Source organism: Theropithecus gelada, chromosome 3 (genome assembly GCF_003255815.1).
Source record: "Theropithecus gelada isolate Dixy chromosome 3, Tgel_1.0, whole genome shotgun sequence".
Lineage (NCBI taxonomy): Eukaryota > Metazoa > Chordata > Mammalia > Primates > Cercopithecidae > Theropithecus > Theropithecus gelada.
This window is the reverse complement of record NC_037670.1, coordinates 84,663,727-84,685,946: the sequence shown is the minus strand read 5'-3', so window position 1 is coordinate 84,685,946 and position 22,220 is coordinate 84,663,727. Positions and strand designations below refer to the sequence as shown.

Here is a 22,220-nt window from a genome sequence, read left to right as displayed (position 1 = left end):
ATGCTAATCCAGTTAAGTTCAATAAATACTTCTTGCAAATCTACTGTAGGCTTGCCTGCATCCTTGCCAAATCTGGTTATAGGTACAGAAGTAACAAACAGAAAATATTCATTTGCTTCCATGTTTCTACTTTCTAACCACTGGAGACATTTCTCTCTAGGGTTTTGTTTTATTAGGGTTCTGTGACATTTTATTTATGTGTTTCTTTGTTTATTAATTCATTTGGTGAGCTTTCTGTTGAGGAAGAACATGCAATAAAGGATTTTCCTTCAGTTTTATGGTAAAATATAAAATTAGACCTTTATAAAATATCATTGCTTTCTACCACATGACAGCTATGTCTTTGAATAAGTCACAAGGCTTCTTTGAGGAGGTTCCTCAGTAAAAGCGGGATAATAAAATCTATGCTTTTCATCTTAAAGTGGTTTTCTGAAAGCCAAATCAAATGATGAAGCCAAAAGTGCTCTGTAGGTATTAGAGGATATTGTTACTTATTATTAGCATAGATACCTATGGATCAGAAAACCTAGTAACAACAACAGTGTATTTACCTTCAGGAGACTTCCCAGGGGTGTGTGTGCATGCGGCATGCATGCATGTACAAGTGTGTGTGTGTTATCAGCAGGAGAAGTAGGGTGGCTCTGTGCCGTGCAACCAGGATGGTAATTTCCCAGGTACAACTATATTTCTGCAAGCATCAGAGTTCAAGGAAGAAACAAGACTTGGGACAGCTATCATATGTCTGACCTAGAATTGTGTAGTATTACGGTGCTATCCCAACATCTAATTTTTAATCATCCCAACTCTAGAGCTGTTTTTTCACTTTGCTGTTGTTTCCAGAGCTTGACTGGTGGCAAAGGATACTTGAAACATCCCAAACCTATGATTTTATGATCATGAGGTGTCTTCGCCTCTCCCCTGCTGGTGACAGATACTTGGCTGTCCCAGAGTTACTTAGAACAAGTACCACTGGGAAAGAACTTTCTGAAGAAACCTTAGTGGCCTCCAAATTGGCAACGGAAAGAAACCAAGTTAGTGGAGGGGAAGTCACTGACATAACAATGGAGGCCAGTTTCATTAGTTTCATTCACTGAAGCAAAACTTGGACCAGAAGACTCATTATTCAAACCAGATGCTGATTTTGTAACATCCATTTCAGTAATGAACTGTCTCCATTTTCTTTTTATTTTGAATATGCAATATTACAAAGCAGACAAATCACCACATTAATAAGGGCACACTTAAAGTTTGTAAAGTTGGTTTTAAAAAGAACTGAGTGTAGAAAATCTGTTTGCAAAAGTTTATTGCCAAAAGCATTTTTTAAAAAAATTTTAAATCATGTGACAAAAGAAATGCTATAATTGGTTTAAGATAAGATCAATTATGGGCAGCAATGAAATTACCTTTTAATGATAATTAGCCCCAAATCTTGATTACTGCCAGCTCGAATTATCTGGTCATAAGGCACACAAAGTACTGTGTTCAACTGTCTCAAACATGAACGAATGGTGGGCCTGCCCCAGGTTAGCAGTCAAATAAGATGGGAGGCAGAGGAGGAAGGGGAGCAAATGAGGCAGAGAAGGCTGACCGTACAGACCTCACGTGCTTAAGAGAAAGCAAACATTCATAAAAATTTGTATCAAGCACAAAACTCACTTTTAAAAACAGCCTGCTGATAAACTTTCTCTTAAAAATGATTATTCTATATCTCTTATCAAAAGAATGACAAGGATCAGATCTCAACCCCAGAAAAAATAGCCTCTCCAGGGAGAAACTGAACCAGGTCGAGCTCAGGAGAATATGAAAGCAGAACACAGGGAATGCAGCCTGGAAAGAAGACCTGGGCCTCTGGACACAACCTCAAAGAGGAAATGGGAACCCGCCTCCAGTTCAGGGCATTCGGGGGTGACACAGCCTTGTTGCCCAACGTCCAGGTTCGTTCTCAGAGTCTGGCCTGGTGAATAGGTATCCTACAAATAAGGCAGCGTAACCTCTGGGTGCCCACTTCTGTTGCTTTATGGAGGCAGACTATAGCATTTAGAGATGGAAATGATCACCAGCCTCATTTTACAAACAGGACCAAGGAGGCAGAATGAATCCTCATGGGACTAACTAATGGCAAAGCCAGTTCTCCAACCCATGTGTCCTGACTCCTTTACCCAGCTGCTCCTGTCCTCTCTCTCTGGGCTGGCGGTGAGGCTCTGATCAGTTACTAACACTGGTGCTGAGGAGCACTCGCTCGCTCACCACAGTCTGCCCACTATGAAAGGACATGCTCCTCTCTGGCCTTGGGCATTCTCACCTGGTTATTCAACACCAGATAGCTGCAAATAAAATCTGTATTCATATTGGAGCTATAAGTCCTATTTACCAAAACCTATATAGACCAGGCACAGTGCTAGGCTCCTGCATTCATTCACCTCTTGTAATGCCTATAACTTAGGATGCGTTTAAGCCTCATTTTACTCAATAATGAGGCTTAGAGACATGAAGTAACTTGCTAAGTCCACACCACTAAGTAGTGACAGTCCTAGGTTCAGACTGGTTTTTCTAGCCACTGAAGACACTCTCCTTTCTACTACGCTACTAGCTCTCAAAATTTTGCTAAAGAAAGAGCTCCTCATTCAGCTGATTATGAGAGCTGCACAGGAAGCTTTACCTGATGAAAATAACTGGATCTCCATATAAGAAATAAATAGATTCTAAACAATGGTAACAATGCTTCTAAAATCTTGGGGGGTAAACGCAGGCCCTTTCCGTTTACTTTGCTAAGGAGAGAAGGTTCTTGCAAAATTCGAATTTTTCCTTCCAAAAATCTTCGCTCCACATATCTTGGGTATTGTTTATTATTCTTCATTTCTCTTTAGAACAAAAGCTTAACGCAACAGACGAGAAGAACAATGGGAATATTAACAAGCAAGAATAACTTTCCACAGAGGTGGTAACCGAAGTAAGATCCCACAGACCAGACTGTGGAGAACTTCATTATTCCAGCTCGCCGCCTCCTTGGCGCTGGCCATGTTCCACTGATGCTTTCACCTTCTGGCAACCACCTGCTACCTTTACCTTCTGCAAACGCAGGCACCTGGCCAGCCTGGAGAATTCTGCTCTCTGAACAGAACACAGATAATTTCCATCTTCCAGTCTGAACACAGCCCTGAAAACTAGAACTCACTGCAGGTTTGGTGCTACTGACAACTCCGCAGTTTGTCATCTTCTGCTTGCAGGGAGGCTGGCCTGTTCAAAGCTAGAACACTCCAAAGAGGCCTATTCTTAACCAAGGAAGGCTGACAGGTTGGAGCCTGCTTTCCTCAATATATAGATTAGACAAATAGAAGCATCATCAAGGCAAACCGGGCATGGTGTACTCTCAACCAAATACAACCAACTTCTTTTTAGGTTTGTTTTTGTTTTTTTTACTTTTAGGGTTTATTTACTGGCAGTTTCAGGTCTGGAAATACAAAAAGGAACATGACATGGGTTCTGCCCTTGAGGTGCTCTCAGTCTGGTGAGGGAGACAATACCTTTCAAGGGACAACCGTGGTACTGAGGATGAGTGTGAGAACATAGAGGTCTACTAGATGCTATAAGAAAATGGGACAGGGGAACTAGGGATGCCTCATCAAAGAAGGGGCCACATGAACAGGGCATATAGATGAGTAGGAATTTTCTGGGCAACAAAATGGAGGCGAAAGAACATTCCAAACAGAAAGAACAGTGTGTTCAGAGACTCAAATTTATCAAGAGGCCTGCAGTCCAGGGAGTAAAGAGAAGCAGCGTTTGTATGTGCAGCGAAGTGGGGAATGGGTAAAGGAAGGATCTCAGAGACTATTTACAAAGGGTCTCTGTAGGCATGTAGGAGGCAAGAGGTTTTAAAGCAGTGAAATGACACATGTAGGTTTTGTTGTTGCTTTTAAGTAATTCTGGCAGACAAGCTGACTGTGGATAGGAGGCTACATCAGGGCTGCACAAGAGAAGTAAAATGCCAACCACAGGGCCAAGCCACCTATGTAATTTTAAATTTCCTAGTAGCCACATTTAAGGTAAGAAAAGACAAGTGAAATTAATTTAATAATACGCTTTAACCCCTCAAACCCAAACTACTATCTTTCAACATGTAATCAAGAGTTTTAAAATTATAAATGAGATAGCTTACATTCTTTTTTTCATACTAAGTCTTCTAAATCAGGCACAGTACAGCACATCTCAATTTAGACTTGCCACATTTCAAGTGCTCAAAAGCCAGATGTGGCCAGTGACTACCATGACAGACAGCACAGCTGTAGATAAACCACTACAGCTAATATAAGACCCACTTAGGAGGCTGTAGTCAACAGTACCAACAAGAAATGATAAAGCTCTGGGAAGGTATTTCTGGCCCTTGGACATATGTGGAACTGGCACTGAAATACAACTGTAAAGACATGTAACTTATTTTTTGTTTTGAATAGGTAATACTTTATAGGCTTCAAATATAAAAATAATACAACAGAGTACACAAAGAAGAATATTGCCCCCTGCCTCTTCCTGCTCACCACATCCTTATCCACGCTATCCCGCACCCACCCACTCAAAGTAACCACTTTTATTGAGCTCCTTTTGTTTATCTTTTCAATGTTTCTTCATGTGGATTCAACCAGATATGACTATAGACTCATATTTTGTCTCCTTTCTACATCAAAGGGAGCATACTATATATGGTTCTATACTTTTTTTTTCCCATTTAATAACATATCTTGGAGGTCTTTCCATATCAACGTATGAAGAGTTTCCATGCTCTCTTTAAAATGCTGCACAATATTCCATTGTAAAGGTGGATCATAGTTTATTTAACCAGTCTTTCACCAGTGGATACTTGAATTGCTTCCAGTCTTTTCTATTATAAACAATGGTCTAATGAGACACCTACTCTATAGGTCACTGCATACGTATTCAGACGTATCTGCAGGAGAAATTGCCAAAGCTAGACTGCTGGGTCAAAGGGTAACTGTATTTGTAATCTTGATAGATGAAAACCGGCCGAACTGGCCTTCATGAGAGTTATGCCATTCCATACTCTCAGAAGTACAGTGCTGATGTTTCCACAACTGGTCAACAATGTCTAAGTGTCACACTGTAAAATTTTTGCCAATCGGAAAAAGTTAAAAGTGCTACTTCAGCAGTTTAAGTTTGTGATTCTTTTATTATGTGTAAGGCTGAAGATCTTTTGGTAGATTTGAAAACAATGTATTTCTTTTTTTTTTTTTTTTTTTTTTTTGAGACAGAGTCTCGCCCTGTCGCCCAGGCTGGAGTGCAATGGTGCGATCTTGGCTCACTGCAACTTCCACCTCCCCATTTCAAGCAATTCTCCTGCCTCAGCCTCCCGAGTAGCTGGGATTACAGGCTCGTGCCACAGCGCCCGGCTAACTTTTTGTACCTTTAGTAGACACAGGGTTTCACCACGTTGGCCAGGCTGGTCTCGAACTTGAACTCCTGACCTCGTGATCCACCCGCCTCAGCCTTCCAAAGTGCTGGGATTACAGGCGTGAGCCACCGCACCCGGCCAAGACAATGTATTTCTTATTCTGAGGATAATCTGTTCATATCCTTTGCCTAGGCTATTGGTATTCCAATTCATTTTCTTTTTTCTTTTGAGACAGAGTCTCGCTCTGTTGCCCAAGCTGGAATGCAGTGGCATGATTTCAGCTCACTGCAACCTCCGCCTCCCAGGTTCAAGTGATTCTCCTGCCTCAGCCTCCCAAGTAGCTGGGATTACAGGCATGCACCACCACGCCCAGCTAATTTTTGTATTTTTAGTAGAGACAGGATTTCACCATGTTGTCCAGACTGGTCTCGAACTCCTGACCTTAGATGACCCACCCACCTTGGCCTTCAATGAATAAGAAAGTCATTTTCTTATTCATTTGTAGAAACTCTTTATATGAAGGTTAACTGTCCACTGCAAATAGTTTCTTCTCTGATTGTCATTTGAATTTGCTTATGGCATTTTTTTAATCAGGTAAAAATGCTTTATTTGAATTTAGTCAAATTTATCAATTTTTTTTTAATGGCTGCTGGATTTTGAGTCATGGTTAAAAAGTCCTTCTTAAAGGTTATAAAGGAATGGCTTCTAGTTTCTCAGCATTTCATGCAGATACAAATATATATTTGTATATTGAAATCCTTCTTAAAAATATCATTTTTCACTTTTTTCCAACTGCGGTAGACTAGACATTTGCTGAATTGCCTTTCTGATTTCTCCTTCCTTTCTTTCTTTGTCATAACTCTGTTGAATATGATGCTGGTCATCATATAAAATTAATTGATCAAGTTGGAGTTTATCTGAATGGTATGAGATAATAGAACCAACTTCACCTTTCTCCAGAGATCTACCTACTTGGCCCAGTAAAAATCTCATCATTCCATGGAAAACACAATTTTAAATACCATTCTATTTGTGTGTAGACAGCAACCTAGATTTTTATAAACTCATGGTTCTAATTCTCTAGTCTAGACACTACAGAGGTAAATACAACCTGTGTTATTAAATTATTTATGGGAACTGCCAAGTTTCATGAAACTGCATTCATCACATCATCAACAGTATCTTTTGAGCAGATGCTTGACTTGAAGAGATATACAGACACAAACTGCCATTTAGAAGTTTACAACTGGGAGGTCGCTAAATTATTTTTCACAATTAATTTGCTTAAAAAGCAAGCAATACAACACAATTAAAGTCTGGCAAAACTCACAGAATTCTGGTTTACTCAAGTTTATTTTATATGAACACCAGTGCAGTATTAAAAAAAATTATAACAAAAATAGGACAGGGAAAACAGGCAAATCTGAAAATGTCTGGTCTACCTCAGCTGGAAAAGTAGTAAATGACATTTCTTTGAGTGTTTCATAAGGATAAAAATATAAAATGCTTCATAAATGTGTGTGTCATCCTTGCATAAGGGCCATGCTAATCTTCTCTGTATCTTTCCTATTTTTGCATATGTGCTGCCAAGCAGAGCACAAAAAGAATATTTTTGGCCGGGCACAGTGGCTCACACCTGTAATGCCAGCACTTTGGGAGGCCAAGGCAGGTGGATAACAAGGTCAAGAGTTCGAGACCAGCCTGGCCAATATGGTGAAACCCCGCCTCTACTAAAAATACAAAAATTAGCCTGGCATGGTGGTGGGCGCCTATAGTCCCAGCTACTCAGGAGGCTGAGGCAGAAGAATTGCTTGAATCTGGGAGGCAGAGGTTGCTGTGGGCCAACATCGCACCAGGGCAACAAAGTGAAACTCTGTCTCAAAAAAAAAAAAAAAAAAAAGGGGAATTTTTTTTTAACAAGGATCTAACATTCCCAATTATTTCTATTTGAAAGTTTCTTGTAAACTGTAATTTTTAAAGTAAAAATGTGAAAGCTACAGTATTCTATGGCAAAAGACCTTGTATTTCATTACTAATTCTAATTTTCCATATTAACATTCTTCAAGTTTTTATTCAATCCATAATGTACACATTACCCTGTCATTTGAGGTTGTAAGATTAGTTGTTAGAGATCCATTCCTAAGAGAGTTTTACACACACACACACACACACACACAAACACACAAAAATACACACACACACAGAGTCATGAGCAGCATATCCTTCAAAAACAGCAGGGGGATCTGTTCCTGCAGGGGATGTTAATTTATTAGAGACAAATTATAAAACTTCCACACAGCAGATGATCTTACCAGATAAATAGCTATGACGACAAAATGCCCCTACGTAAGAAATAAAGACAATGCTGGGGAAAAGGGCAGGGAGAATCCCTGGGAATGAAAGCTCCCTAGACATGAACAAAGTATGGCTCCTAAGACCTCTGTGCTATTAAAAGAAACAGTTGAACTGGAAGCCAACGGCTCTGTGAACCAAGAGGCAGTGGCCATGCTGCTCCCCAGGGAGCCCCCAGTCTCCCTATCCACTCCCACCCTCAAGAAGTTCCTGCTTCCCATGGCAACCTGCAGACCATCACTCACAAACCTGATCTCCAGCCCTGAGAGGATGCTCCTGAATTTCAATCTTTTTTCGGCTTGCAAGTGAGATGATTTGCCCTTCTATCATACCTAAGTATCTAAAACTAACCATTAATACCACTGCCCCTCCCCTCCAACAAAACCCTACTTTGTTTCCTCTATCTATGTCAGTCATATGATCATTTTCCAACTTACCCGGACTCTAGAGCACCTCCAACGGCAGGCATCTTCTGACTCAACTTTCCTTTGACACCTACAATAACCACTCAGCAAGTCTGTTTTTGTGATGTCTCCATCCTGCCCGTCCTTTTTGTTTCCAGTGCCACTCATCTATTTCAGACCCTCCTTACGACCCTGTGCCTACTTCACAGTCTCTTAATTTGCTTCTTCATTCCTCCATTTACAATCGGCTCTCCACATGGCTGCCATGGACCTTTCCTAAACGGTACTTTCTCAGAAACCTTCCGTGCTTCCCCCTACTACTTACATGACAGCCCCAAATTATGCCATTAATCATTTCATTCACTCAACAGATATTTACTGAATACCCACTATGTGCCACATGCTATTCTGGGCATTTGGGACATATCAATGAACTGATAAAAACTCTTGCTTAATCTTGTCTTAACCCGTTTTCTCCTGAGCCTTACCACACTAGTCCCCTACATAACTGTAAACATTACCTATACATGTACCTGTATCAGCAGTTATATTCTACTGTACTGACACATTCAGTGATGCCTAACAAGCCCCTACCATGTGTTAGATCCAGCAGTCAGCAAGACAGATGTAGTCTTTTCTGTTCCCTCTAACCCTCCATCCTAAAATATGCAATCCAACCCCTCCAACCTCCGCGAAGACTGCTGTAGGCATCCAAGCCCACATCAGGGGCCATCAATTCCTCTCTGTCTTGCAACAGTGATCTTATCTTGTAAAAGCACTTATGGTTTTCATTTGTTTGGTGGGGTTGTTTTGTTTTTAAGCTTTTCAGGGGTTTAAACTCCCTAATTAGAGTAAAGGTCTTAGAGGATTGGATGCTTATTCTCTTCTTTGCACTCCCTAGAATGTCATAATCACTGAACACTAGAGCCAAAGGAAACTTCTGACCCCCGTTCATCAAACCAATATTATTGCTCGAGGAACTTGAGACACAGAGAAGCTAAACTGTAATATCAAATGCTAAAAAGAAGTGAATAAAAATATGAAGGAAGTCTACCAGGCATCCTTCCCTTTGTCCCTAGGGGTAGAGGAAGGAAGATGTCTGAACCAGTAGTCGTACACAGTTCTTTGTTTTTGAGACAGTGTCTCGCTCTGTTGCCAGGTTGGAGTGCAATGGCGTGATCTCGGTTCACTGAAACATCCACCTCCCGGGTTCAAGTGATTCTCCTGCCTCAGCCTCCCAAGTAGCTGGGATTTTCATTTAACTCTGGAATTCATGCAGGGGCTCTCACGCTGTCTGATGAATTATTTCGAGCTTCTCCCCAGATGAGGCCTAACTAAGCTGGGAAGCCACCCCAAGTGGGAGATTTGCTCAGCTCTGCCCTGCTGCTCTCTTTTCAATCCCCTACTCCTTGCATTTGCTTGGGACCTAGACAATGCTAATAAACTAAACCCTAAGCCCAGATACTTACCAGAACTAAACCCTAGGCCCAGATATTACCCCCGCCTTGAAATCCAGGGGTTCCACTGGGCATGTTGGCTCACACCTGTAATCCAAGCACTTTGGGAGGCCAAGGCGGGAGGATCACTTGAGGTCAGGAGTTCAAGACTAGTCTGGCCAACATGGCTAAACCTCGTCTCCACTAAAAATACAAATATTAGCCGAGCATGGTGGCATGTGCCTATAATCTCAGCTACTCGGTAGGCTGAGGCTGAAGAACCGTTTGAATCCGGGAAGCAGAGATTGCAGTGAGCTGAGATCGTACCACTGCACAACAGAAGGAGATTCTGTCAAAAAAAAGAAAAAAAAAAAAATCCAGAGGTTCCCTTATTCTGCCATATCAATGCTTTACCCTCCCCTCTAGCCAGTGAGCTGCCCCTGCTGGAAGCCAGAGAGCTCTCTAAGGGAGGTAGCTGTTACCCTCAGCTAGAGTTAGAATGGGACTACAATTAAAAGGATCTACAAGCACAAAGTAAGAATCATCATATGAGACATGCAATTTGAAACAGGCTGGTAGAGTCCAGGAATCATCTACAAAGCTGTGAGATGCAGCATGGTGTATCCTGCTATAAGATTTTTAACATGAGCTCCGTTTCTGTATCCATGTGATTTCCTCTCCACTATTCGTATGACACTCAAGGGGGAAATGTGTGTTCCTATTTTCATCCCACCCCTGTGCTCACTGAAATGACAATTGGTGCTCAATAATGTTTCCTGAATCCCCTAAAAGTGAAAGTCAAATTTAACAGAGGTGTAGTTGCAGACATGTCGACAATGTAGATAAGAATGTCTCATATGTTTGTACATTTCTCTGTGGGGCCTAGAAAAAGTGATAGCACTTAATTGGACATAGATTACGATGTCCATGTTGACCAAGTTAGACACCCTTCAGGTGTTGTTTAACGCAGCTTTCCCATTATTCACGAGTAAATCTGTACCCGCATTTTATAATCACCCTTCAATGTCCCAGTCTTTTGGTTTAGCTGAATCCCATAATCTTGGAAGCTGACAAAAGTTCTCTCCCAAGCTGCCATCACACCTGAAGGATAGTTTGGTGCCAATGTTCACACAGAAAGAAAAGTTTTCAAGATCAAAAAATATTCCTTGCATTTGTGAAAATCTTTGAGGTATAGAGACTTTCTACCTAGCAGCAGCCAACAAGTGGCCTTGTTTATTTCTGTTTAATTAAATGAACTGTTAAAAGCAAGAGAAACATACCATTCTAAGCTCCAATTTTAAATATGCTATCTGATTTTAGCTTCTTGGGGGAAAGAAATAAGAATTCATGTCTGAGCCAAAACCAAATACATACAAGTCCTGCCATCAGTGATACAGCTGCCAGAGCGTCTTCTCTAATGTGCTCCCAAACTCATGCTTCAGTTTTTCCTCCCCTTCCTCCCCTGCAAACAGGACGGGCACCTTCCACCCAATCCAGGCTCCCACCATGTCTGGAACATGCTCTGTAGCTCAGCTTATGTGAACATCTGAACCTTGTTTTCCAGAACCCAGCCACCATGACCCAGGTCAGCCTAACAGTAACTGCTGACCCAGACCACAGGGCTGGAGCTCTTTCAGGCCCCTCCTGCCTTGAGCTGAAATTGGTTCAAGCAACTAGGGTGAGGCTGGGGCACCAAGCAGGATTTAAGGGGTTCTCTGGGCCCAGATCTGTGGAGGAGGAGAAAACAGTGACTGAGGAACCATCTGGGCCTGAGATGTCAATGCGGCCTGCCTTCTATCAATCCACGAGACCTGAACAGACGAAATATTAACCTACGGGGCAATCCCGGAACACTAACCAACACCACTCAAGCAGGGACGCAGCACTCATGTGTTCATGCATTCATTCTGTAGGAAATGAGCCACTCCATAGTTACAAGGAGATACATCCCAATTTGGAAAATCTAGTGAGCCTCTAGTTAGCTGGAACGCAAAGAAGTATAAACTTCCATTAACTAAATGATAGGTTCCTTCACATAAGTGACATTTCAGCCACAATGAACTTCTCATTATTTCCTGAACACACCAAGATGCTGATATCCTATTTAAAGATGCCTCTCCCTCTTCTCTATCAGCAGCAATCAGTTCTATTTATCGTTAAAGACAAACATGTCACCCCCCTGAGAAGTTTTTTCCAACTCCCCCAGCCTTTCCAGGAGACTTTCCAGCTACGCCACCCTGCATGCCCCACCTTCACTCTCTCCTCTAGCCACACTGCCCTTTTCTTCATTGCTTCCATGTTAAGTTGCTTCCTGTCTCAGAGCCTGTGCACATGCAGTTTGCTCTTGAGAAATGTTCCTGCCTGTACTGCAAATCACGACCACCCCCAGCACTGCGACCCCCACCACTCATCCCTTCATCGAAGTAAGACTCACCTTCTTCAGATCTCAATTCAACCAGCAAAGTCTTCCCTAACCCCCCAACATTATTCACCCTCACAGCAACCCATGCCTTTCCTTTCCTGCACTTATCAGAGCTGTACTGTAGAACCGCAATATGACCTGATTAAAGTCTATTTCCCCACTAGACTGCAAGCTCTGTAAGAGTAGGGACCATGACTATTTTTATCTATCATTGCAACCCCAGTGACCAGCACAGTAGGCACTCAGGAAAGATTAGCTGAATGAACGAATGACCTTCTCTATAGTGTCTGTGTCATTATATTCTAATTGCCCACTGTGTGCTGGCCACAAAGCCTGGCCTCTGCCAGACACGTCAAGAGGCAAACACTTTCCCAGAATTCATTTAAAAATGGAAATGGACATGTATCCCTATCACCTGCACCTTGTACATACATCTATAGCAATGATGGAAGGTGGAAATAAGGGTCTTAAAATCCTAGGATTGATGACTCTTACTAAGGACAGGAAAAAGTGGCCATAGAACAGATCCAAACAGGTAGAAATACTAACCAAAAATCAAGGGGGCGGGTAATATTACTGTTTCTGATCAATTCTAACCTAACCAGAAAAGTCACAACCAAAAAACCCATTTCTTGGCTCTTCTGTTGATGTTTCAGCTGTTTTGACTGCTGAGAAAGAACAAAACTGAATGAACAGGAGACACAACATGCCACGTGCAGCATCTCGGTCAGTCCCTGTTTGGGGTTGACCTGTGTCCTTCCAAAATTCATATATTAAAGTCTTAACCCCCAGTACCTCGGAAAGTAACTATTTGGAGATAGGGCCTTTAAAAAGGAAATTAAGTTAAAATGAGGCCATTAAGGTGGGTCCTAATCCAATCTGATTAATAAGAGGAGAGCAGGACACACAGACCCCAGGAGTGCGCACGTACAGAGAAAAGACCCTGTGAGGACACAGCCAGGCGGCGGCCATCTGCAAGCCACGCAGAGAGGCCTCAGAGGAGACCAACCCTGTCAGCACCTTGTTGCTGGACTTATAGTGTCCAAAGCTGTGAGAAAAATACATTTCTATCCTTGGCGCCAACTGGCCTGTGATACTGTGTGCTGTGGCAGCCCAAGCAGTTCTCGAGACAAAGGGAAGGAAGAGGTTCCAAGTATCTGCTGCCTGCCCCACTCTTCACCATCCTGGGTGTCATCTTCTCTCCAGTGCCGTCCTTTCATCTTCATTTGACAAATAAGGACACTGAAGCTCAAAGCCACAGAGGGGGCTGAGCCAGAACTTGACTGCAGGGCTATGTGCTTCCAAGGCCATGTCCTTCGCACTTTACCTTCAGATGCAAAAGACCAAAGTAGAGTATGAAATATGAAAGCAGATTCTATTTTGCTTTTCTTAGCCCTTAGAGAAGGGGGGAGATCACAATTTTAACTAAGTTGAAAAACCAGACACATTTAAATAAAGTGACTGAAATGCTGTGGAACAGATGTGAATAGGAACTAATTTTGCTTTTTAATGAGCATTTTGACCAGATCAATACTAGAAAATGCTGAACTGTACAATGCCATTACTGTGTAAATGCAACTACCCAGTTGATTGGCTCAAAGAGGCATTACGGTAGCTAAAAAATGTACTTTATAAGAGCAGGGTCTATTATGTAAAATAAAGTCATAAAAATCTTAATTGCACTGTATAAAGGACAGAACCTGATCTAGCCTACAAACCATGGAAAGCAGAGAAAAATAAAATGCAGCTGAATGCTTAATCAGCTGTCTGTCACTTTCTGAATAGTGCCTAATATTCTAATTATTAGTCACCACACTGAGAAGGTGCAATTATGGAACAGGGAAGATAGCTTTTTTTTTTTTTTTTTTGTTAACCCACAATTTGGAAGGCCTTCACAAAAATATCATTTAAGACCCAATAAGCTATAAAGGGAAAAAAATGATTAACAGTTAAAATTCAGTTTTCCCCCCAAAGCATTTTTTAAAAGTTTGAAGTTGTATTGACAGATATGACTAACAATTGTAATCACAGAAATAAATGTAGTAAAACGATAATTTATCTGTCACAATTTACCGAGGGGGAAAAAGTGCAGCACAAGCAGCTGAATTGTGAAGTTAAATGAAAGCAAAGATAGAACCCGGTTTTTAATGAAATGTGGAGCATTATTAATTGGTTTCCTAGCAACAACGGGGCTAAAATTACTTAACACGTCTGTTCAATCAGATGCAAATTTGAGTGTTATCCCTTAAATGTTGATTATAGTTGGTCTTTTCAGATGCAAATCCAATGTGTAAAGTGAATGTAAATGTTGACAATGCTGATACAAAAAATCCCCTGATTAACATCATTCTGGTGTTCAAAGCACTAGAGTTGAGGATATTCCCTTGGAAGGACTGCAAGCTGCCAGGGTTGCCCATCTTGTCTGGCATTTTTCTGTACCTGTCCTCCCTGTCCCACCTCACCACCACCCTCACTCAGTGCCAGCATGAGAGATGACTAAAAAATGAGATTGCTGGGCCTTGTGATTTCTCAAGCACTGGTTTCTCATCAGTGCTAAATGATAGAGACAGATGATGCTTTCAGCTTAGAATTCCATCAGCTGATGCAAAGGCCTTGCCAACTCAAGACCAAGGTTGGTCTCAAGTGTAGTTTTTCAGATGGAACAAGACCTTTGGGTGACTCCACCGGAATGGGAGCCAAGCAAACAAATTCCCTGCAAGACTGCCAAATAAGGCAGCCTTCCTCAGCTATACCCTGGCCTTATCCTATGGTTCAAATGTAGCATATTCTAGTAAATGGAGGAACCAGGAAGGTGTTAGGGGTGGGAAGGATGTAGCCCCTTCATAATCTCCATCATCCCCCAAAGCTACCCTAGTAACACACTACTCCAGACAAAAGCAATGTGCTTGCCTCACTTTCACTCTCATGCAACAAATATTTATTGCACAGTTACTATTTGCCAGGCAATGATCTTAGGGAGCTGGAGACACAGAAGTGAATTAGAAAAAGTTCCTACTCTCATCCCTCCTAGTGCAGGGGAGAGACAAATACATAAATAAACTTAGAAACAATAATTTCGGGTAGTGATAAGAGCTAGGAAGAAAAAAGTAGCTTAATGAGGAGAGGGGGATGGGCATGGCTGGGGGACCACTTTGGATAAGGTCTTTTGGAGGGAGGATACCTTATGCACAGACCTAAAGGAAAAGGAGCAAGCCAAGCAAGGTGGGGGGAAGCGAGTCTCACCCAGAGGCAGGATTGACTTTGGAAGAGCACGGAGGCCAGAGGCTCTGAGTATGACAAAACAGGACGGGGAGCGGTGATGATGAAAGAAGAGCAACTTTGAGATAAGTTCCTAAACCATCTTCCAACAAGACTGCACTCCCCATTCCCCACCTTACGGTGTTTCAAGGACACAGTCGTCTCTAGAGCCACCTCAGGGTACAGTGCAGGAGAAAAAGTCTGCCATGTGAGGGAGAGGAGAGGGAAAGGAAGAGGAGGGGAGGAGTGAAAAGAAGGGAGGAGAGAGGAAGAGAAGAGAGGGTGAGTCCACAGAACCCTAAAGGTCATCTCCTTTCCAAGTCAAGGCCCAGTCCCTTTCCAACCCCACCCCACCCCCAAAAAGATTCCATACCAGTGGAAAGTACATTCTTAAACTGATCTCCTCTAGAAAACGGGGAATGGCTTTTCTGGCCAAAGCCCCCTGCCTCTCAATGAACAGTTTGTTCCAGACACTCAATCAAGGCTCTGGGATATCCCAGGCAGTGGTCAACAGGACATATATTCCACAAAGTTCTGAAGCTTGCTTTTGATTAAAATTGATAGTCTCCTGACAGCTGCATACTAGGCCAAGGATCCTAAGGTTAACCTTAAGAGTACTGGGGCAAGGGAAAATTGGCAGACCCTTCCTGCAATGCATCTCACTCTAGCCTTAGAAGTCATGCCTTCAGTCTTTGAAGTATTTAAGGGTTACTATTAAATGCGAATGCCCTTTACAGAAACATGTGTAACCTTAGGTATAACCCACATCAGGGTGGGGATACAGATGCCAGAGGAAGCTGTGGAAGTGGGATGGAACCTAAACTATCAAGTGGCCTAGCACGGACCTGCGTTGGGAATGGTGACAATGTCAAGGTATGCAAGGGGAGTTGTGATGCCTGACTGGAAAACACAAACCGTCACTGGGCTTGCCTTAATTCATGTTAACCCTTAGAGAGAAACACCACTGGCACCTCACTTCACCAGGGAGGTCTAAAAGGAAAAAAGTGCGAAAAAGTTTTATTTCATGAAAAGTAGAGATAAATGTCAAAAAAAGAGAAAATGTGGCTGTATTAGTCCATTCTCACACTGCTAATAAAGACATCCCCAAGACTGGGTAGTTTATAAAGGAAAGAGGTTTAATTGATTCACAGTTCAGCATGGCTGGGGAGGCCTCAGAAAACTTACAATCATGGCAGAAGGGAAAGCAAACACATCCTTCTTCACATGGTGATAGCAAGGAGAAGTGCCTAGCAAAAGGGGCAAAAGCCCTCGTGAAACCATCAGATTTCATGAGAACTCGCTCACTATCATGAGAATAGCAGCACGGTGCGTAAGTGTCCCCATGATTCAATCACCTCCCACCGAGCCCCTCCCATGACACATGGGGATTATGGGAACTACAATTCAAGTTTGGATTTGGGTGGGGACACAGCCAAACCATTTTAGTGGCCTACCACTCGGTTACAAAAAAAGAGATATCCTCTCTTACTAGCATCTACTCAGAGTTCCAGAAGGCCATATTAAATTGTGAGTTAAGAATCAGGTTGTACATGTGATTATAGTCCTAGTTACTGAGATGTATCTTCTAGATCAGTGGTTCCCAAAGTCTGGTCCCCAGAGCAGCAGCTGATGCAACACCTGAGAACTTACTAGAAATGCATATTCGACCAGGCACAGTGCCTCATGCCTGTAATCCCAGCACTTTGGGAGGCCAAGGGGGGCGGATCACAATGTCAGGAGTTTGAGGCCAGCCTGGTCAATATGGTGAAACCCCATCTCTACTAAAAATATAAAAATTAGCCAGGTGTGGTGGCACGCAACTGTAGTCCCAGTTACTTGGGAGGCTGAGGGAGAAGAATCGCTTGAACCCGGGAGGCAGAGGTTGCAGTGAGCCAAGGTCATGCCACTGCACTCCAGCCTGGGCGACAGAGTCCATCTCAAAAAATAAAATTAAATAAAATAAATAAATAAATAAATAAATGCATATTCACAGGCCCGGCCTCAGACTTATAGAAATCTGGCAGTGCCCCCAGTAACCTGTGCATTAATAAGCCCCCAGGAGCTTCTGATGCACGGTATATTTGAGAACTACCATTCCAGGCCAATTCAGCAGGAAGGTGTGTCTGGCTGAGTTTATAATTAGCACTGACTTTATATTTGCTGAGTTTATACTTAGCACTGACTTGCTGCAAATTATTTCAATCAACAGGAAACCAAGGATAGTTGCACTGTACCTCCTGCACGATGGCACACATTCAAAATAAACACATTCATGGTGTGAATTCTTTCACATAATGACTTCTTCAAAAGAATGTACCACTCAGAACACAAGATGCTGATTTACTGATTTCTTAAGATAACCCATTGTTCTGACTGGGAGAGAAGTAAAAAGAAAAAAGTGAGTTATTCTTTAGGAAACTTAAGTTTGGGGTAGCCTTCTGAGAGTAGCTCTGAGAATCACTGGGTTCTCTATTTTTATGCGAGACTCTTTTCCTTGACCCTTCATGGCCAGCTGTCAGGTCTCCATCCTAAACAGCAGGAACTCCCTAGCAGTGGACAGAGGGTCTTAGTCATACAAGAAGACCCTCTGTGAATACCCCCCAAACTCCCTCTACCTCTCATATTTTAGACAGAATCATATAATCTCTTAGTGTTCCTGACAACAAAATGGATATTATGCAGGCGTATGGTTACTTAAAAACTCTGAAGATGAAAACAGAGCCTAGAAGATGTTTTAACCATTATAAGATAGCTATACATGAAGAAATCTACAAGCAGAAGGATGAATCTCAAATGTAACTGCACATCAGAATCACTTGTGATGCCTAATAAAAATGGAGATTTCTGGGCCCCAAACATTTCGGATTCATTTGGTGTGAACTGGGGCTCAAGAATCTGCCTTTTTGGGGGTCCAAGAATCTGCCCAGGTGATTTTGATAGAGAGACTTGTGTTTAACTTATCTGCATGGTAACTTCTCCAGTTTTCAAGGGGTATTAATATGGTATAATGATAGAGGGCTTTTTAACTTAGGGAAACAAAGCAATACTATAGCAAAAGAACTACAATTTCCTTTTCCCCTGGGTGTTTACTAAAGTAGTTGAGAAAAAGTCTGTATGTCTCTCATTAAAGTAAGTTTGTAATAAGTAATCTTTTTTTCTTTTTATAAAAGCTATACATGTTCATTGTAAAAAATTTTAAAAGAAAAGAAAGAAAAACAAAAGGGAGAAAGTATAAAATACCCATAATCGCACCATCCAGAGATAAGTTGGTACATTGCATTCTTCCAGATAACCTGCTGGCTCTTTCCAAACACATTTTTTAAATAGTGGGATCAGAGTATATGCAGTTACTGTGTTATATGTTTTTCACATTTAATAATACTGTCAATATCTTTCCGCCACTCCTCAATTCTTTAAGATATAAAGTGAAAGAATGCCTAAACATGAACTCTCTATTGATAAGTTTTTTTTTAAATCAAGGAATTAAAATTCTATGTAACCAGCACATAAATACAAATATTTATGGCACTTGTACAAGTATGCTAAAAATCTGTTTTTATTAAAGTGATTTTGTATTGAGGCAGAGTTTATTAGTAACCTTTACTAGCTCATTAGCTCATTTTAGTGAAAGCATGCACATTACTGGAGGCCTCTGGATACACCTACAATATATTCATACAACAAGTATCCACTTTAATGAAATGTATTCGATGAAGGTTTTTCTCATGAAATCCAAAGGGAGCCAAAAGACTCTACTGGAAAAAAAAAACCGAGGACCCTCCCCCAAACAAAAGATGTTTTTTTTAACTTGCCCTGAGAGTCTATAAACTAATTCTGTTCAACTAGGGAGTGGTTGAAAAATAAATATATTTCACAGAATGCACTCATCATAAACTGAGAGCTAAATTCTTGCATGTTTATAAATGAGACACAAAGAATGTGAGTTTATGTAACAACCCACATTCACACTCCCTTGCAAGGCCTGCTTGGTATCAGAAAGCTTGTAAAAGCTTCAACACAGTAGTCACATGAATGTAGGCAAGTCACTTAATACTTCTGTGTTTTAGTTTCCTCGTCTGGAAAACATGGAGGCTACTAAAGAGCATCTGTGCTAATTTACTCAGGGTTTTCTGAGGGCCACATGGGAGAAAACATGAAGCTCTATGTAAACTGTAAGTGGTACTCCAATGTGATCAGGAGTCTAACTGGTATTTCTCTCTCTCTCGAAAGGGTGCTTGCTCACCATTCCTTAGTCTATTGCCCACACACAGTATTCCGCAACTTCCTGAACACAAGGGATTGGATAGAATACCAAATGCATGTGTGTTAGGCCAAAGAACAGAGACTAATTTAATCTTTCAATATTTGGCCCAATGGCTGCTTACAATTGAATCAGACCCATGGATCCCTCACTACCACCATGAAAACTTATATATTCTGGGAAAATCTTTGTTAATAATAATTCTCTGAGAATTATCGGGCATGGTCCCAAACTGAGCTTATCATCACCATTACCTGGTAGGTTTTTCAGAAACAATGGATTCTCAGGCCTCACATCAGAGATTCCGGAGCTTTTAACTTAATCACACAGACAATTCTAAGATGCCCTAACTTACCTTAGTATTTTCTGTGCCAAATTGTACTTGACAAAAGATTGTACATTCATTTCGGTAAGACTGGGAACCCTCAGTACAATATGATTGAATTGCATGTCAGTGATTTTTATATTCACAAAGACAGATGACCCTTAAAATGAGTGTTCTCTATCACTTCCAAAAAAAAAAAATCTAAATGAGTATACCTGACTGTACACAACAAACTTTCTCCCTATTGCCCAATGTTAGGGAAATAACAGAAAATTCTCAATCCCTTTCCAAAACACTTTTTATTTCACCAGAGCCTTCTCTCCTTACATAAATAAAACCACAATATGCACTAGATGACCAGAATCTTTAAAAATATCCTTAAAATTATAGGTATTATCTCTTTTTCCTGTAAGCATTTGCAAAGAACAGACATTTGGTCCATGGTCGATACAACCTTATCTTTGAATATATGGACTAAGCTCTTTACAACATTCTTTTATTTATCCAACAAATGACCAAAATAAGCACTTCTCAACACCAACCACAAACCTTCAGGGCTTATCCCGGAGCAGTATCCTGCAATTTGCATAGAATTTTGTTGCCACTCTCAGATATTCAAATATTGCCTAATTTTTCTAAGCTCTAGGTTGGAAAACTGGGCTGTTACTTTGCCATGGGCATTTTTTCTCAAAAGTTTCTTCTGCTATGGGAAAATTGACAAAATACTTCACTCAGTGTATTATTAGAAGTGATTCTTGAAATTTAATGGAATGGAAAATGCAATGCACAAATCTTCAAATTTATTGTACTAAACAATCTCTCTAGAATATATGGGGCAAAGACTGACCACATAAAATATTGATTTGAAAAAAAAAATACTCTTTGATCCTACTACCCCCATGATCAGATGCTTCTTGGTGAAAACATTTCCTACTTGGAATTCCATGGAGAATATCATTACAGGTAATTTTCCTACTATAGCTGATGACATGGAATGCAATAAGTGCTCATTTTGAAAACATGTGAGCTATTGGTCACTTGGTTTCCATCAGAGAATACTAATTAGGGTAAGCAGTACATGGCGGTCTTGGCCCGAAAGACAGCAATGAATTCATTAGGGAGAACGAGCATCAGCAAGGCTCAGCTAATTTATCATATTGACCACAACATGAAATCAAGTCGCGTTCCAGAACCAGAACTCATTAAAAATGTAGTGGGAGAAGAGGGAGCAAAGACTGTTTTACTTAGAAGCTTAAAGACTTGTGGTAACAAAGTATCAGGATACCCATAGCTTAGGGGAAACCAGGGCTGCCCGCAAAGATTTCAAAGGAGTCAACTTCAAGGACATGGAAAGATTCTTAAGGGTGGTAAGGAGAGGATTAAATAGAAGTTATAAAGTGAAATTATTGCAAAGGCAATTGGAGCTACACATAAGGAAGCAATTTCCAGCCATAATTTTAATTAGAAGCATAGAATGATCTTCTGTGTAATGATGACCCTTCATCATTACCATTACTCAGAATTACCCTGCATCCACATGCATAAACATAGAGTGGAAATTAAACATAGACATGGAAGAAAGGTCAAACATAATCACATCTTTCAGATCCTCCAGCTGCAGGTGAAACTTTTCAAACAAAATACTAAAATACAGTTAGCGCTCAATGTATAAATATTCAACTTACAAGCAATTGATAAATTCATTGTCACCGCTGCCCCCCCACCCCTACCCATCTCTGAGCCTTCACACTATGTACTCTTGACTATGGAACTCCCTGCTGCTGCTGCAGTAGCAACACAAATAATTTTATGGATAAAAATGGAACTTTCAAGAGAATGTGTGTGTGGAAGAAAGGAAGAAGCCGTGAAAGCAGACGTGCTTTAAGCACAGAAGCAAACCCCCTCTGGCAAGCAAACAAGGCTGGCTCACCCCTTCCCAAAAAGATCACCCTCCAAACCTCTGACATGGATTACTCATCTTTATTTTACCATCTTGTTCACTAAAGCAGGAGATTCATTCGGCTTAACAAACACCCTTTGTAAAATGCAAATGACTTGATAAGTGGACCAGACCACATCCATTATTCACACTGTGAATCAGATTTACTTTCCTACTACCAGCTACCATCAGCTGCCTTGAAGGAATGAGAGTTTTGACTGAGAATGATTAAAAGAGTAAGAAAGGTAAAATTAAATTCAGAAAACGGAGTGCTACAGGAATATGACAAGGAAGGAGTATCACAACAGGGAAAGAAAATCCAAGAATCATAAGCCTATCAGCTGCTTAAAGGGCTCTTGATGAAGAGAGATGATGACATAAATTGTACTTTTCAAAATCTGCCAGGAGAATCCAGGAAA

The 22,220-nt window shown here is 41.2% G+C and overlaps 1 protein-coding gene and 1 non-coding gene across 2 annotated transcripts in view; both read right to left on the bottom strand.

Moving 5' to 3' along the window:
• The window catches only part of JAZF1 (JAZF zinc finger 1), a 352,768-nt gene that overhangs the window by 283,893 nt on the left and 46,655 nt on the right, over positions 1-22,220 (bottom strand). The window lies entirely within an intron of this gene.
• On the bottom strand, positions 6,897-7,003 carry LOC112621847. The gene has a single exon (XR_003118785.1). It is a non-coding gene; the product is annotated as a U6 spliceosomal RNA (small nuclear RNA).